Below are 17,547 nucleotides of genomic sequence, written 5' to 3'. Positions count from 1 at the left end.
AGAATGAAATAATTCCATCTGCAGCAACATGGATGGACCTGAGATTATCATACTAAGTAAGCCAGACAGAGAAAGAAAAATATCGTATGATAATCGTTTATATGTGGAATGTAAAAAAATGATGTAAATGAACTTATTTACAAAACAGAAATAGACCCACAGACATAGAAAGCAAACTTATGGTTACCAGAGGGGAAAGGGGGGGAGGGATAAATTAGGAGTTTTGGACTAACATATACACACTATTATATATAAAATAGATAACCAACAAAGGCCTACTGTATAGCACAGGGAACTATAGTCAATATTTTGTAATAACCTATAATTGAAAAGAATCTGAAAAAGAATATATATGTGTGATATATATAACTGAATCACTTTGTTGTACACTTAAAACTAATGCAACATTGTAAATCAACTATACTTTAATTTAAAAAAAATGGTGGTCCTGTGACACTGTTCTACTAATGAAATGTAAGTTGGAGTCTGTTTTAGGGAGGGTTCCTGTGAAAGATTTTGCTTTCATGAAAAAAGAGGTGGATGCACAGCCTTTCCCCTTTCAGTCTGCCTTAAATGTGGGTACAATGCCTGAAGCCTCAGCAGCCCTCTTGCACCCATGAGGGAAAATACAAGAGTGTTGCAGAGACAGTCTCCCTGATATTATTGCATCCCTGAAACAAATACAAGCATCCATCTACCAACAGATTTGTGAGAAAAATCAACTCCTAATTGTTATAAGTAGGGTTTTTCTGGTATATGTAGCTGAACAAAAGCTAACTGATATGCAGCTTATTTTCCACCGTATTTCTTAATTTGATACTGCTGGCATAGGAGAACACAATTTGTATAGATTGATATTGCTGAATTTTTATTAGTTCTATTAAACAATTAGTTGGTGTGTTACATTGATTTGCTTGAGATTTCTTTGTAAAAGATGAAACCATATGCAAATAATGCTAAACTGTGTCATTTCTCCCAGCCCTTATAAGAACTCTTTTTTTCTTGTTTTAGTGTGCTGGCCAAGATTCTGGAGTACCAATGGTCATTCATTCTACAAATATTTATTGAGCTTGTGTTTTATGCCAGATGCTGTACTAGCCACTGTGGCAATCAAAACTCCTCTACTATACTAAGGACGTTCCTGTCTAGTTTCTTATCTTAAAAATTCATCTAAAGTTTCTTTTTAACCATGATATTTACTGAGGTTTTTGGTAAATAGTCTTTATAAGGTCAAGGGAGTTCTATTCTATTACTAATTTCTGATGATTAGGAATTAATTTTTAAAATTGTATCAGAAACTTTTCTGGATTGATTGTGATGATCATGTGAATTTTCTTCCATAATTTATTAATGTGGTGAATCACATTGATTTTTCTGAGATTTAACTATCTGTGTTCTTGCACTGAACTTCATTTGATTATGATGTATTACTGTATTTTAAAACAAACCATTGTATTCAGTTAATATTTTATTTAGTATGTATTTGCATCTACAGTCTTAAGTGAAATAGTCCTATATTCTTAATTTCTTCTTGTTTTTATATTTCAATTTTGGAATCAAGATTATTTTAATCTCATAAGATAAAGTGGACTACTTTACTTATTGTTTTTTGAAACATCTTTTTTCCCTGTAGTAGGTCATCTGTTACTTTAATGTTGGGTGGAATTCAGTTGTACAATCTTCTGGATCTGTTCAAGTTTTCTATTTCTTCTAATTTGGGCATTTTATGTTTTTTCCAAAATTATGTCTATTTCTTCTAGATTATCAATGTATACTTTTTCATGTTATCTTTTTATTATTTTAAAGTATCTTTTGACATTTTGATATATAGTGTCATTTTCCCCTTTCATTATGTATCTTATTTAACTCCTTTTTTTCCCCATCTAGTTTTCAGAACATTTTCCATCTTATTAAACCTTTCAAAGAATCTAATTTTTGTGTAGTTTATCATGTCTTAATTCTTTTGTTTTCTAATTCATTGATCCCTTATAGCTGTCAGTTTCTTCCTTCTTGTTCTTTTGGGCTTATTCCGTTGCTCTACCTTCTCAAGTTGGACATGTAGCTTATTTATTTAAAAATTTTCTTATTTAAACTATAAAATTTCTTTGAGTACTACTTTAGTGGTGTCCCACAGATACTGACATGCAGTGTTTTCATTGTTACTCAGTTCTTAGCATTTAAAAATTTCCCTTATAATTTCTTCTTTAACCCAGTTATTATTTCTTAGAATATCTTTCTGTTTCCATACAGGCCAGCTGTTTTACTTTTGTACTGTCACTTCTGGACCAGTCTGTAAGCTCCTTGAGGGAGACGCTGTGTGATTTTCCTCACTGTCTTTCCTTACAATATGCAACACAGATATTTTTTACTCCCATAAGTGCTTAATGCACTTCTATGAAAAAATTGGTAATCTACAGGAGAAAATTACTAAATTGATGTTTACATAGCATTTTGTCACTGCTGGTTATAATGATTGCTTTTCTTTTTGCCAGACTGTAAAGAATTGTCCTCTCAGGAGAGGCATACCCTAAAAATAGCCCAGCTGAAGAGATCTATTGAACAAACAAAAAGCTTAAGAACTGCAAATAGATGACTATATTCTTACTTTCGATGCAGCTATATGTTGACTTTAGTCATTGAGCAACTTTCCTCCTCCTTTCGTTATGGTAGATGCTGGCCATAAAGCTGCGAAGGGTGGAAAACTTAATGATACAGATCTGATTCTAGCTCTGTATTTATTTGTTTGCTTAACCCAATGAAGCTAAATGACTTAGAAGGAACTATAGATGTTACCATTTCTTATTTTTACATCCCATGGCTTCATATGTATGGCTACTTCACTGTCTGCTGAAGATATATGAAACTCCTCTCTCTCCACCTCAAATAGATTGTGGGGTTTATTACTTTGCTAGAAATGATGAACTAAGAGTCATTATTTCTGGGTAACTGAAAGGCATAAATATGTATAAATTCCCATTTTAAATTTTAGTTAATTAAAAAAAACCCAGAGACTAAGATATGAACAAACAAGTACATCTTAAGTCACTTACTGGCTTACTGGCACAGGGCATTCATAAATAGTTCAATATAACAGTCTCTCCACTTCTGCTTTTATGCTGTTTATAATCCTGATCCTAACTCTTATTTATGGATGACAGCCTAAAGACTGTGACCCAGAATGAACAGCTGTTCTTCTATCTCTATTGGTCACAGTAAAGAAGTCAATATGGAAACTGCCATCTCTTCTCCTCCACTCCCTCACCCTCTTATCATTACTGTTCAAAAGCTTCTGGATGCATTCATGCACATCGCATGGGCAATGATAACTGTAGAAAAGATGACCTTAATTTTGAATGCAGATCAAAGTTCCTTGGAGGAAAGAAGAATGCCTTTGTTTCATGTAGGGAGATTGATCAGCAAAGAGACACATCCTTGGACACATATTTGAGAAAGCCTCACCTAGTCCAAGTCAGAGAACCCTCCCCCCCACAATATTTATATGTAGCTTTATATTTAGCCGTTTGTAAAAACATGTTTGTGCTTTATATTCATTTCTTTGGGTATGAAATATGTTTCCAGACATGAAAGCTCAGTTTGTATTATTGTACATATGTAGAACAACAGCCCAGTGTACAATATCTTGACTTGTAGCTGTTGTCCAAAGGACCAATGAGGTTGTAGTTTAGGGATCATGTGCATCGGAATATCTGTGTTTATTTCTTTTTTACAGGGGCATGCCTTATCACAAACAATTTGCTTTTTGTCCCATGAACATTTTCAGTTCATTCATTCATTCAACAGAGGATGCCCATGTTCTCCCTTGTATTTCTACCAGAGAAAAGTGCCACTCCTTTCCCACTGGGTGGGGGACTAGCAGAGTGAACGCTTCAGTTTTTTTCTTTTCACCTAATTAGATGGACTAACCAATTTTACTGGTTAGTGCTATTGCCTGACAATGGGGAATCTCTCTCGTGGGAAATGCCTGTGGCCTGTGTTCATGCAGTATGGTCCTACATGACTATTCTCCACAACATAGGACCCTTGTGAGGGGCTTTTTAAGGGATGAAGGACAGAGAAGGGAAAGTCTGACATTTTCCATTTTCTCCGGTTGCAAATGCTTTGCAGTCTCAACTGTTTTCAGGAACTCCCAGTGTGGCCTCAGGTTCCAATTACATTACCCAACCCAGCTTTTCAGTCTTTTTAAAAAGTTATTAGATCATCACTAACAAAATTGATTTTTAGATCTCTATACATCTCCCAGCATCCATTCTCTACTCCAAATTTTTGACACTCCAAATCTCTAATATTATGAGATATAAAACATGTTAAGTCTGCAGCCCTCAAGTAGCTTATAATGTAGTTGAGGAGGCCAGGAACGAGCATATAAAGTTCAATTAAAAATTTAAAGTATCAACTTACTGATGCAGACAGGGATTCATAAAAGACAGGAATCACTGAGTGTTGGGGTACTCAGAGTGAGATTTATAATGCAGGAGGTAGAACTCTGGAAGCAAGGTGGTTTCAAATAAATAGAGAAGCATACCAGAAGACAGAACTTGAGCCAACAGAGAAATTACAAAGGGAAGATTTTGGGACAAATATAAGGAAGCTCTTTCCAATATGGAAGACATATATTAATTTAAGATTATTGGTTCTAGGAAAGGACCAGTTAAAGTTTACCACTTTGAACAAAAAACATAGTAAACAGAAAAAAAAGTTTGAGATTTTAAATTGAAGCGAAAAGTTTGAAAATAAATTGATTTCATCTTAGAGTTAACAAGATGCTTTAAAATGCTTTTAAATGCACATATGTATTTTAGAGTAAAAATAAATCAAATGATTTTTAATAAAATACTTCTGATTACATTATATGATTGTATGATTTGGTAATCTTCACAACAAATTTGACTTTTGCAACCTGATCAAAAATATTTAATCCTTTTTTGATTATTTTCTTCTTTTTCTTTTCCAAATTAGGATGGTCAGTGTACAGCACTGAGTTAATGATCATCCTTGTTTATTATATAGTTTAATCACTGGCCTTTGGTTTCATTTATTTAATAATATAATTGGTACCCTTCAATCCATGATCCAATTCAAGAACTATGGTGCAACTTTCATATTTATGCTCCTCTCTATTTCCTCCATCTACTTCTTCCCTTCCTGTTGTCACTATCTTGAATTTTGTGCTTATCATTCCTTTGCCTTATTTTTTTAGTTTTAATACCATATATGCTTCAATATTTTTAGTTTAATTTGCTTAAAGGTTTCATATTATATGTAGTCTTTTAGAACTTGCTTACTTCTCTAAATAAAATATTACAAAGATTTAGCCATATTACTGGATGCAGATTTAATTCATTAATTTTCATTGCTGTAAATTATTCCACTGTATGACTATACCATAATTTATCTATCTGCTCTTCAGTCAATGTATGTTAATTGTTTCCAGTTTGGCTATTATTATCTCATGCTGCTGCAAAAATTCTTTTTGTTCACATGCACAAGATTGTCTATAGTTAAGAGTATATGTCTAAGAATGGAATTGCTAGTTTGAAGGGTATGCATATCTTCAATTTTATGAGATGATGCTGAAATTTTTTCCAAAGTGATTATACCAATTTATACTACCACCACTAATGTATAAGAGAACCTATTAATCCACATGGGCTACAAAACTTGGTGTTGTCAGGCCTCTTCATTTTTAGAAATCTATAGTTATAAAATGGTCTTGATTTGCATTTCCCTGATTTCTCATGAAGCTGAGCTTTTCATATGTTTTGGTCATATGTGATTCCTCTGAAATGACTATTTATGGTTTTCTATTCTCTGAGCCTCAGTATTTTTTTTCCCTTTGATCTGCAAATTCAGATAATAATACATATCTAGTGGAATTTAACCATATACTCTATGCAAAGCATCTGGTCAGTGTCTGTCACATAGTAGATCTTTAATAGAAACAGGTTTTTTTCCCTTCTTTTCTTCTGTTCTGAGATTATCTTCTAGTCTTCTCACACATTTCTGGATCCTTCCTTCTTTCCCTCCCACCTTTACTCCTTTCTTCCTTCCTTCCTTTTTTCATTCCAACCTCAGAGTCCTTCTCTTATATTCCAGCCCAGTGTCTGAGGCTCTGTAACCTACATGGGCCATCCAAGGAACCAAAATGTGCTTACTGCCTTTTTGGACTTCCAGAAACCTATCTGAATGGACCACTGCTTCCCCCACCCCTACCACCCCCACTTATTTGGAAGTATGGTCTTCAACCATACTTTGTTGAAGTTTATGCTCAGAGACTTCTGTTTCCTTTTGGATGCTGTGCCTATTACTCAGGTCGACTCTTCTTTGTCATATCAGCTGTGCGATGCATTTCCCCAATGCCTCTTATTTCAGTCCCATCCTGTGGGACTTTGGTGTTTTGTGAACACCGAAGTTACCTAAGTCTGGGCTTTGCCAACTTTATTGTGCATGTGAATCACCTGCAGTTTTCTTAAATGCAGGTTCTCATTCAATACATCTGGATGGGCTCTAAGAATCTGCACGTCTTAACAAACTCTCAGGTGACGCTGATGCTGCTGGTCTGTGGACCACACTTTGAGGGGCAAAGGTTTAGTTAATTTCTGATTTTAATAATCTGTGAGTAGTAAACATTCGCATTCTATTCCTGAGAACACTTTGCTATCTTTTCTCTGTATCCTCTCTGGTTTATTATTAATTCATTCATTTACTTAGTGAATCATTTTTGAGTACTCACAATGTGGCTGGCATTAACCTAGTGAAAGAGACACATCAGTGAACAAAACAGAAAACCCCCTGTCCTTAAGGGACTATCATAGTTTAAGTGTAACTTCTAAATAAAAGCAAATAACATGTATCTTTTATACTACATTTCTTCTGTTCCTCATTTCAGGAAGTGATACTTTAAACTGTTTTTACATGGCAAAGACAAATAGCATTATTCTTTGTTACCCTTGACTCTATATGGTGGTCTCTATTTAATGCTATTTTAAATTTTATTGGATTTAAAAATACTCAAATATTTACAATATTACTTTATTTAGAATGAACAATCTTTTAAAGTTACTAATAGAATAAACCATGAAGAAAAAGTGTGCTAAAACTTTTGCAAAATAAAGTTTATTTTATAAAGAAAAATTCTATTTCTACATCTCTTCAAGTTTTTTTTCAGATTGATTTCCCCTCATTTATTATCTTGCTTTTTTCTCCACAGGAAGTAATTCTCAATAAACCTTAAAATTCAGGATGTCTTGGTGTGTATTTCTCTCCATAACACACTTCAAGGCAAAGCTTTTGAAGTGAAGCAAACTTCAAAGTTGGACCCGAAGCTTTTGAAGTGGAGCTACCCTCAGAACGATTTTCAAAACAAGTTATATGCTCATCCTCCCTTGTGCTTCACACATGACAGAGAAGGAATCTGTAGTGACAAATAGCACCTCTACCAAGCCCTAAAGTATTTAAACCAATAAGCACAGTGTCCAAATGGTTTAACTTAAGATTTTGGAGGCAGAAGTAAAAAATAAGTTTAAAAGTATAAAAGGAAGCTTGGAGGGTCTCTTTACTATCTGCAAACACAGTGGATTAAAACAATTGTTTAATTTTCAAGCTTGGTTGGAAGATGTAAGAATGACTGTGAGGTGACTACAAAAATGCAAATTTCAGATCTTTAAATTAACCCATCTCATCAAGCCCAGGCTTATCTATTCTCTTTTTTCTTTATTTTGAAAGTTCAAACTCATAGGGAAGCTTTGGCACCTAAGGATTCAGCTTTCATTTTTTTTAATTAAAAAAAAATTTTATTGAAATACAGTTGATTTACAATGTTGTGTTAAAGGTGTACATCAAAGTGATTCAATTATATATATATATGAACTCAGTTATATATATATAAAAGAATATACATATTCTTTCTTTACATTGTCTTGCATTATAGGTTATTACAAGATATTGAGTATATGGTAGGTCCTGTTGGTTATCTATTTTATATGTAGTGTGTAAATTTTAATCCCAAACTCCTAATTAATCCCCCTCTCTTCCCCTTTGGTAACCATAAGTTTGTGTTCTATGCCTATGAGTCTGTTTCTGTTTTGTAAATAAGCTTATTTGTATCATTTTTTTAGATTCCACATATAAGTGATATGATATTTGTCTTTGTCTGACTTACTTCACTCAGTATGACAATCACTAGGTCCATCCATGTTGCTGCAAATGGCATTATTTTGTTCTTTTTTATGGCTGAGTAATATTCCATTGTATATATGTACCACATTTTCTTTATCCATTTATCCATTGATGGACATTTAGGTTACTTCCATGTCCTGGCTATTGTAAGTAGTGCTGCAATGAACATTGGTGTGCACATAACTTTTCAAATTATGGTTTTCTCTGGATATATGCCCAGGAGTAGGATTGCTGGATCATATGGTAGCTCTATTTTTAGTTTTTTAAGGAACCTCCATACTGTTCTCCATAGTGGCTGCACCAGTTTACATTCCCAACAACAGTGTAGAGGGTTCCCTTTTCTCCACACCTTCTCTAGCATTTATTGTTTGTAGACTTTTTGATGATGGGCATTCTGACCATTGTAGTCTTCATTTGCATTTCTCTAATAGTTAGTGATGTTGATCATCTTTTCATGTGCTTTTTGGCCATCTGTATGCCTTCTTTGCAGAAATGTCTATTTAGATCTTCTGTCCATTTTTTGACTGGGTTGTTTGTTTTTTTGATATTGAATTGCATGAGCAGTTTGTATATTTTGGAGATTAATCCCTTGCTGGTCACTTCATTGGCAAATATTTTCTCCCATTCTGTGGGTTGTCTTTTCATTTTATTTATGATTTCCTTTGCTGTGCAAAAGCTTTTAAGTTTAATTAGGTCCCATTTGTTTATTTTTGCTTTTATTTCCTTTACTCCAGGAGGTGGATCAAAAAAGATCTTGCTGTGATTTATGTCAGAGAGTGTTCTGCCTATATTTTCCTCTAAGAGTTTTATAGTGTCTGGCCTTACATTTAGGTCTTTAATCCATTTTGAGTTTATTTTTGTGTATGGTGTTTGGGAGTGTTCTAATTTCATTCTTTTACATGTAGCTGTCCAGTTTTCACAACACCATTTATTGAAGAGACTGTCTTTTCTCCATTATATATTATTGCCTCCTTTGTCATAGATTAGGTGACCATAGGGGCATGGGTTTATCTCTGGACTTTCTACCCTGTTCCATTGATTTATATTTCTGTTTTTGTGCCAGTACCATACTGTCTTGATTACTGTAGCTTTGTAGTATAGTCTGAAGTCAGGGAGCCTGATTCCTTCAGCTCCATTTTTCTTTCTCCAGATTGCTTTGTCTATTTGTGGTCTTTTGTGTTTCCATACAAATTGTAAAATTTTTTGTTCTAGTTCTGTGAAAAATGCCATTGGTAATTTGATAGGGATTGCATTGAATCTGTAGATTGCCTTGGGTAGTACAGTCATATTCACAATATTGATTCTTCCTATCCAAGAACAGGGTATATCTTTCCATCTGTTTGTGTCATCTTCGATTTCTTTTGTCATTTTCTTATAGTTTTTGGAGTACAGGTCTTTTGCCTCCTTAGGTAGGTTTATTCCTCAGTGTTTTATTCTTTGTGATGCAATGGTAAATGGGATTGTTTCCTTAATTTCTTCTTCTGATCTTTTGTTGTTAGTGTATACACATGCAGCAGATTTCTGTGCACTAATTTTCTATCCTGCTACTTTACCAAATTCATTGATGAGCTATAGTAGTTTTCCGGCAGCATCTTTAAATACATTTTCTATGCATAGTATCACATCGTCTGCAAAGAGTGACAGTTTTACTTCTTCTTTTCCAAGTTGGGTTCCTTTTATTTCTTTTTCTTCTCTGATTGCTGTGGCTAGCACTTCCAAAACAATGTTGAATAAAAGTGGTGCGAGCAGACATCCTTGTCTTGTTCCTGATCTTAGAGGAAATGCTTTCAGCTTTTCACATCTGAGTATGATGTTAGCTGTGGGTTTGTCATATATGACCTTTATTATGTTGAGGTAGGTTCCTGCTATGCCTACTTTCTGGAGAGTTTTTATCATAAATAGATGTTAAATTTTACCAAAAGCTTTTTCTGCACCTATTGAGATGATCATATGTTGTTGTTGTTGTTGTTGTTTTTTAATTTTTATTTATTATTTATTTATTATGTTTATTTTTGGCTGTGTTGGGTCTTCGTTTCTGTGTGAGGGCTTTCTCCAGTTGCGGCGAGTGGGGGCCACTCTTCATCGCGGTGCGCGGGCCTGTCACTATCGCGGCCTCTCCTGTTGCGGAGCAGAGGCTCCAGACGCTCAGGCTCAGTCGTTGTGGCTCACGGGCCCAGTTGCTCCGCGGCATGTGGGATCTTCCCAGACCAGGGCTCGAACCCGTGTCCCCTGCATTGGCAGGCAGATTCTCAACCACTGCGCCACCAGGGAAGCCCGATCATATGTTTTTATTCTTCAATTTGTTAATGCGATGTATCACACTGATTGACTTGCGGACATTGAAAAATCCTTGCATCTCTGGGATAAATCCCACTTGATCATGGTGTATAATCCTTTTAACGTATTGTTGGATTTGGTTTGCTAGTATTTTGTTGAGGATTTTTGCGTTTATGTTCATTAGTGATATTGGCCTGTAATTTTTTCTTTCTTTTTTTTTTTTGTGGTATCTTTATATGGTTTTGGTATCAGGGTGATGGCAGCCTCATGGAATGAGTTTGGAAGTTCTCCTTCTCCTGCAATTTTTTTGGTAATAGTTTGAGAAGGATAGGTGTTAACTCTTCTCTAAATGTTTGATATAATTCTCCTGTGAAGCCATCTGGTCCTGGACTTTTGTTTGTTGGGAGTTTCTAGAACACAGATCCAATTTCAGTACTCATAGTTGGTCTGTTCATATTTTCTATTTCTTCCTGGTTCAGTCTTGGGGGATTGTATCTTTCTAAGAATGTTTCTATTTCTTCTAGGTTGTCCATTTTGTTGGCATATAGTTGCTTGTAGTAGTCTCTTATGGCCCTGTGTATTTCTGTGGTGTCAGTTGTAACTTCTCCTTTTTTATTTCTAATTTTATTGATTTGGGTCTTTTCCCTTTTTTTTTCCTTGATGAGTCTGGCTAAAGGTTTATCAATTTTGATTATCTTCTCAAAGAACCAGCTTTTAGTTTCATTGATCTTTTCTATTGTTTTCTTCATCTCTAATTCATTTATTTCTGCTCTGATCTTTATGATTTCTTTCCTTCTATTACCTTTGGGTTTTGTTTGTTCTTCATTCTCTAGTTCCTTTAGGTGTAACATTAGGTTGTTTATTTGAGATTTTCTTATTTCCTGAGGTAAGATTGCATTGCTATAAACTTCCCTTTTAGAACTGCTTTTGCTGTGTCCCATAGGTTTTGGATCTTCATATTTTTGTTTTCATTTGTTTCTAGGTTTTTGTTTTTCATTTTTTTGATTTCTTCAGTAATCCATTGGTTGTTTAGTTAGCATATTGTTTAGCTTCCATGTGTTTGTGTTTTTTGCAGTTTTCCCTTGTAGTTGATTTCTAATCTCATAATGTTGTAGTTGGAAATGATGCTTGATATGATTTCCACTTTTTTAAATTTACCAAGGCTTCCTTTGTGGTTCAACACTTGATTTATTCTGGAGAATGGTCCATGTACACTTGAGAAGGAATGTGTATTCTGCTGCTTTCAGGTGGAATGCTCTCTAAATGTCAATTAAGTCCTTCTGGTCTAATGTGTCATTTAAGGACTGTGTTTACTTATTTTCTGTTTGGATGATCTGTCCATTGATGTAAGTGGGGTGTTAAAGTCCCCCACTATTACTGTGTTAGTGTTGATTTCTTCTTTTATGTCAGTTAACATTTGCCTTATATATTGAGGTGCTCCTATGTTGGGTGCATATATATTTAAATTGTTATATCTTCTTCTTGGATGGATCCCTTGGTCATTATGTAGTTCCCTTCTTTGTCTCTTGTAACAGTCTTTGTTTTAAAGTCTATCTGTCTGATATGAGTATTGCTACTCCAACTTTCTTTTGATTTCCGTTTGCATGGAATACCTTTTTCCATCCACTCACTCTCAGTCTTATGTGTCTCTAGATCTGAAGTGGGTCACTTGTAGACAGCATATATATGGTTCTTGTTTTTGTACCCATTCAGCCAGTGTATGTCCTTTGGTTGGAGCATTTAATCCATTTCTACTTAAGGTAATTATTGATATGTATGTTCTTATTGCCATCTTGTTAATTGTTTTGGATTTGTTTTTGTAGGTTTTCCTTTCTTCTTTTGTTCTCTTCTCTTGTGATTTGATGACTTTCTTTAGTGTTGTGTTTGGATTCCTTTTTCTTTTTTGTGTATATATCTATTACAGATTTTTGGTTTGCAGTTACCATGAGATTTGGATATAGTAGTGTGTGTGTGTACATATATATATGTATACACACTGTATATATATATGTGTGTGTGTATATATATATATATACACACACACATATACACACACATACATGATTGTTTTAAGTTGCTGATCTCTTAATTTCAAATGCATTTCAAATATCCTGCATTTGTACTCTCCTCCTCTCACGATTACTGGTTTAGATATCATATTTGTGTGTGGATTATTTCTTACCTTTACTGTATGTTTGCTTTACCAGTGAGCTTTCCCATGTTGTAATTCTTTTTTCTAGTTGTGGCTTTTTCTTTCTGCCTAGAGCAGTTCCTTTAGCATTTGTTGTAAAGCCTATTTAGTGATGCTGAATTCTTTTACCTTTTGCTTGTATCTAAACCTTTTGGTTTCTCTGTTGAATCTGAATAAGAGCCTTGCTGGGTAGAGTATTCTTGGTTGTAGGTTTTTCCCTTTCATCACTTTAAATATATCATGCCACTCCCTTCTGGCCTGCAGAGTTTCTGCTGAAAAATCAGCTGATAACCTTATGGGGATTCCCTGGTATGTTATTTGTTACTTTTCCCCCATTGCTTTTAATATTTTTTCTTTAATTTTTGTCAGTTTGAGTAGTATGTGCCTCAGCATGTTCCTCCTTGGGTTAATCCTGTATGGGACTCTGAGCTTCCTGGACTTGGGTAACTGTTTTCTTTCCCATGTTATGGAAGTTTTCAGATATTATGTCTTCAAATATTTTCTCAGGCTCTTTCCTTCTCTCTTCTCTTTCTGGGACCCCTATAATGTGAATATTGGTGTGTTTGACTTTGTCCCAGTGGTCTCTAAAACTGTCCTTGTTTCTTTTCATTCCTTTTTCTTTCTTCTGTTCTGCAGCAGTGATTTCCACCACTCTGTCTTCTAGCTCACTTACCTGTTCTTCTGCCTCATTTATTCTGCAGTTGATTCCTTCTAGTGTATTTTTTCATTTCATTTATTGTATTCTTCAACTCTGCTTGGATGTTCTTTATATTTTCTAACTCTTTGTTAAAAACTTCTTGTAACTTCTCACCCCGTGCATCCATTCTTTTCACGAGTTCTTGGGTTATCTTTACGATCATTACTCTGAACTCTTTCTCAGGTCGATTGCCTATCTCCACATCACTTAGTTCTTCTTATGGGGTTTTATATTGTTCCTTTGTCTGGAACATGTTCCCCTGATGTCTCATTTTGTCTAAATTTCTATTTCTACTTTTATGTATGTGGAAAGTTAATTATGTTTCTTGACATTGGAGAAGTGGCCCTCTGTAGGCGGTGTCCTATGTGTCCCAGCAGTACACTCCTCTTCTGTCACCCAAGGGCCAGGGACCAGCTGGTCACAGAGTAGGTTCTGACCTGTGTTTGTGGACTCGGTTACACAGGCTGTGGGATTTTAGTTTTCTTGCTCTTGGTGTCTGTCCCCTGGTGGGTGAGGCTGGCTTAGAGGCTTATGCAAGCTTCCTAGTGGGAGGGGCTGGTGCCTGCCCATTGGTGGGTGGAGCTGGATCTTGGCCCTCTTGTGGGCAGGGCTGTGTCTAGGGGTATGTCTGGAGGTACTGTGGGCTCAGGAAGTCTTTAGGCAGCCTGTCTGATGATGGGAGGGACTGTGTTCCATCTTGTTTGTTGTTTAGCCTGCTGTGTCCCAGCACTGGGGCCTACAGGCTCTTGGGTGGGCCATGTCTTGGTGCTAATGACCCAGACTTATCTATTCTTAATATGTCTCTGAAATGCAGTCAAATGCCCTTTGAAGTATAATAGAATAATGAAAAGAGATTATCAGAAAAATAAAATAAAAACACCACATCTAGTTCCCTTAAGAAAAAAAGCAAAAATATTGACAGGATAATTGATTGCAACACAATAGTAACAAAAGGTACAAATTGTAACTGTGCACAGTTTCCCTTGTTTTCTAGATAAAGTTGTAACTTTTTAGAGCTTTCTAAACTCTAAATATTTACATTAATCAATTACATGTCAGGCTGTAAAAAGCCTAAAACTCAATGTCTTTTAATTTCTGATTTATTGTCTCCAACTAGGGCTAAAAAATTCAATACAAAGGAAATAGAAAAGCATAAATATTTTAATATTAAATTGTGATAAAAAGATACATTTATGAGACATGAGCATGTATGTTATTTTCATCTGAGCATTACCTGGGAGCAGAATTTTTATATTTTCTCTTATGGTCACATTTTTGGTTTCAATCCTCTCATCTTTCATTTCTAAAAACTACAGTGAAGAAAATATATTTTATTAAAATAATTTGAAGTCCTCTAGCTTGTTCATGTTGGTTTCTTAAACAAAAACCTACATTTTTATTCATCACCACAATGTGATGTATCAAAAATTTTCACTTTTAGAAGGAAATTATTTCAGACTTTATTTTCCATGGTCAAGTCTTTGTCACAAGTCTCTGTGATTTATAACTATTGAGTTTTTAATTTCAGGGCTTGTAATTAAAAATTTTCAGTTATCTTGCTAAAGGTGATTGTAGGGCAAATTATTTAATAACTCAAATAATCATAGATAGAGCTTATGCTTAGTTTTAGACTGCATTTGTATTATTCACCTTATTTAAGGCAACATTTTCTTAACTGTTCCACTTGATTTCTTCCTGCAAGTTGGTGGAAGGAAGGACTCTAATGTTAATTAGATTAACATTAATGTTAATCTAATTCTAATGTTAATATAAGAAGCATACCCTTATGAAATTGACCAAAAGGCTGAATCCTGCACATTTTTTCCATTATTCCTTGGAAGTTTATTGAGCTACATGAAGCCAGGGTTGGAGGCTTTACTACTATATAAGCTGTTTAATTTCTCCATCTTCTCCATCCAGACTCTGCATCTTGAACTCTGCCCAGTTGTCTCATAAATGTTTGTGACTGATCACAATCAAAACTAAGTGAAAGAGTCTAAGTAGATCAGCTCATACCAATGTCACACAATGGGAAAAAAAGTGAGTATTTGTGAACTGTCGATGGATCAATGACACCAAATTTCTAAGAGAAGATTATTTTTTTGTATTGCAGTTATCACTGAGTAACAAACAATGCCAAAATTTATTAGCTTAAACAACAATTTTATTTTGTTCAAAATTTTGTAAGTTAGGATTTTGGAAAAGGCTTCACTGGGCAGTTCCTCTCTTCCCTGTGGCATCAACTGGGGTGGCTGTGGCTTGAAGACCTGTTCCCAACATGGCTTTTTCACTCACATAATTGGCTTCTCAGTGCTCCTGGATACCTCTCATTCTCCATATAGCTTCTCACACTCCAGGGCCTCTCCAAGTTACTTGGGCTTATTACATTAGTGGTGCCACAGGAGTGAAACTTCTCAAGTGGTAGCTGGCTTCCCCCAGAGCATTTTAAGAGAAAGCAAAAGCATACCAAGCTGTAAGGCTTCCAATTACTTAGCTTCAAAAGTCCCAGAGCATCATTCCTCTGCATTCTATTGGTCAATCAAGTCTCTCAATCCAGCACAGTTTCAAGGGGAGGAAGGGAATAGATTCTACTTTTCCATGGGGGAATGACATAAAAAATAGATTCCACCGTATGATGGGGGAATGGTATCAGGAGGGAAAAAATTAATGGCAGCTATCTGGAAATAAACTATCACAAAGACTACTCTTTGTATGGTACATGAATTAACTGTTGCAAGACTTTGGGGGCCATAGTCTCTCACTATATATTAAACAGTTTACATGGCTTCAAAATGGGTGAGCTCCTTGGGGGAGGGTTTCTCTGGGGGCTCAATTCCCCTTTATTTTGAAAAACATAAAAATTCCCTTTGCAAGGATGTAAATGGAAGCAAAAATATTTCAAATAAACTTAAATCACCATAGCAACTTCAGCATAATTGGTTTTTGTTCATTACACATTCATTAATAAAATATGTTCTTGAAATTATATTATCGGGTGGTAATCATTTCATTAACAAAACATAACTACTTCTGAAGTTGACTCCTTAAACTACTTATTAAAACTATTAATGTTTGAACACAAAATTTCATCATTAACACCTGCTAAATGTCTTTGATGTTAAATACTAGGAGTTTCCCAATATTATTCTGCCTGATATCTATGTCACGAATAGTGAAAGTTGTTCTATTTTTAAGAAATCAGCGGAGGGGAAAAAAGGGAAAAAATTAAATACAAACAAGTATTTTCCCCTACTTTTTAAACTGTAGCATCAAGAGTTCCTGAAACATAATTACAACTTAATCTACATCTAAAAGTTCTTGACAAATTTAAACAATTTTAATTCCCCAGGAAAAGAGTATTTAATGGCTGGAAAAGATCAGAGGGCGCAGCACTGGAAGAAGTGCTGGAGCCCGGAAACAGGAAGAACTCTGAAGAAGCCAGACTTTTGGTTCAATACTTCCTGTCTTGGGCTACATGTACCATGATGAGCCTGAAGGACAGTCCCCAAATAAGGTTCTGTTGTGAAGCAGAAGGGGAAACAGGGCTCTCCCTTTACTGTTAGAAGCCAGGCCTCTGCAACGCATGTTACACATATTATCACATTTTAAAGCTGCAGTTTCCTAAGTTCGTATTATCCGCATTTCACTGGTAAGAAAACAGGCTTATTGAATTTGAGTCACTTGCCCAGGCTGGCGTGGCTAAATGTGGTCTGAGGTCTGTTGCTCTCCATTTACTCTGCTGTTTACAACATACATGAACAATCACGATTATCTCAACTCATCACCCCCATCTGTGAAGACAAACGGTTACAATGTAATTTTATAAATAGATGGGGAAACTAGGGCTCAGCCAGATTTTTACTTTTCATGCAGGAAAAAAAAAAAAAAAATTGTCAGAGTGACCTGCACAAAACAAAACCAGAAAACAGAGATGGCAGGACTCAAACATGTTTCTATTGCCACCTCTTTCCGCAACACTGAGGCTCACAAGAGTCGACTCCTGTTCCCTGGTTTCCGAACTCTACATTATTAAATGCTAAAATTTATTCATTCATTCGCTCATATCAACAAATATTTATCTACATTATTAAATGTTAAAATTTATTCATTCATTTGCTCATATCAACAAATATTTATTTAGTGCATAATATTTACGAGGAGGTTAAAATATTTAAGGGAGTTGAAA

The sequence above is a fragment of the Balaenoptera acutorostrata genome, chromosome 1, assembly GCF_949987535.1.
Source record: "Balaenoptera acutorostrata chromosome 1, mBalAcu1.1, whole genome shotgun sequence".
In the NCBI taxonomy this organism is placed as follows: Eukaryota; Metazoa; Chordata; class Mammalia; order Artiodactyla; family Balaenopteridae; genus Balaenoptera; species Balaenoptera acutorostrata.
Note: the sequence above shows the minus strand (reverse complement) of the source record.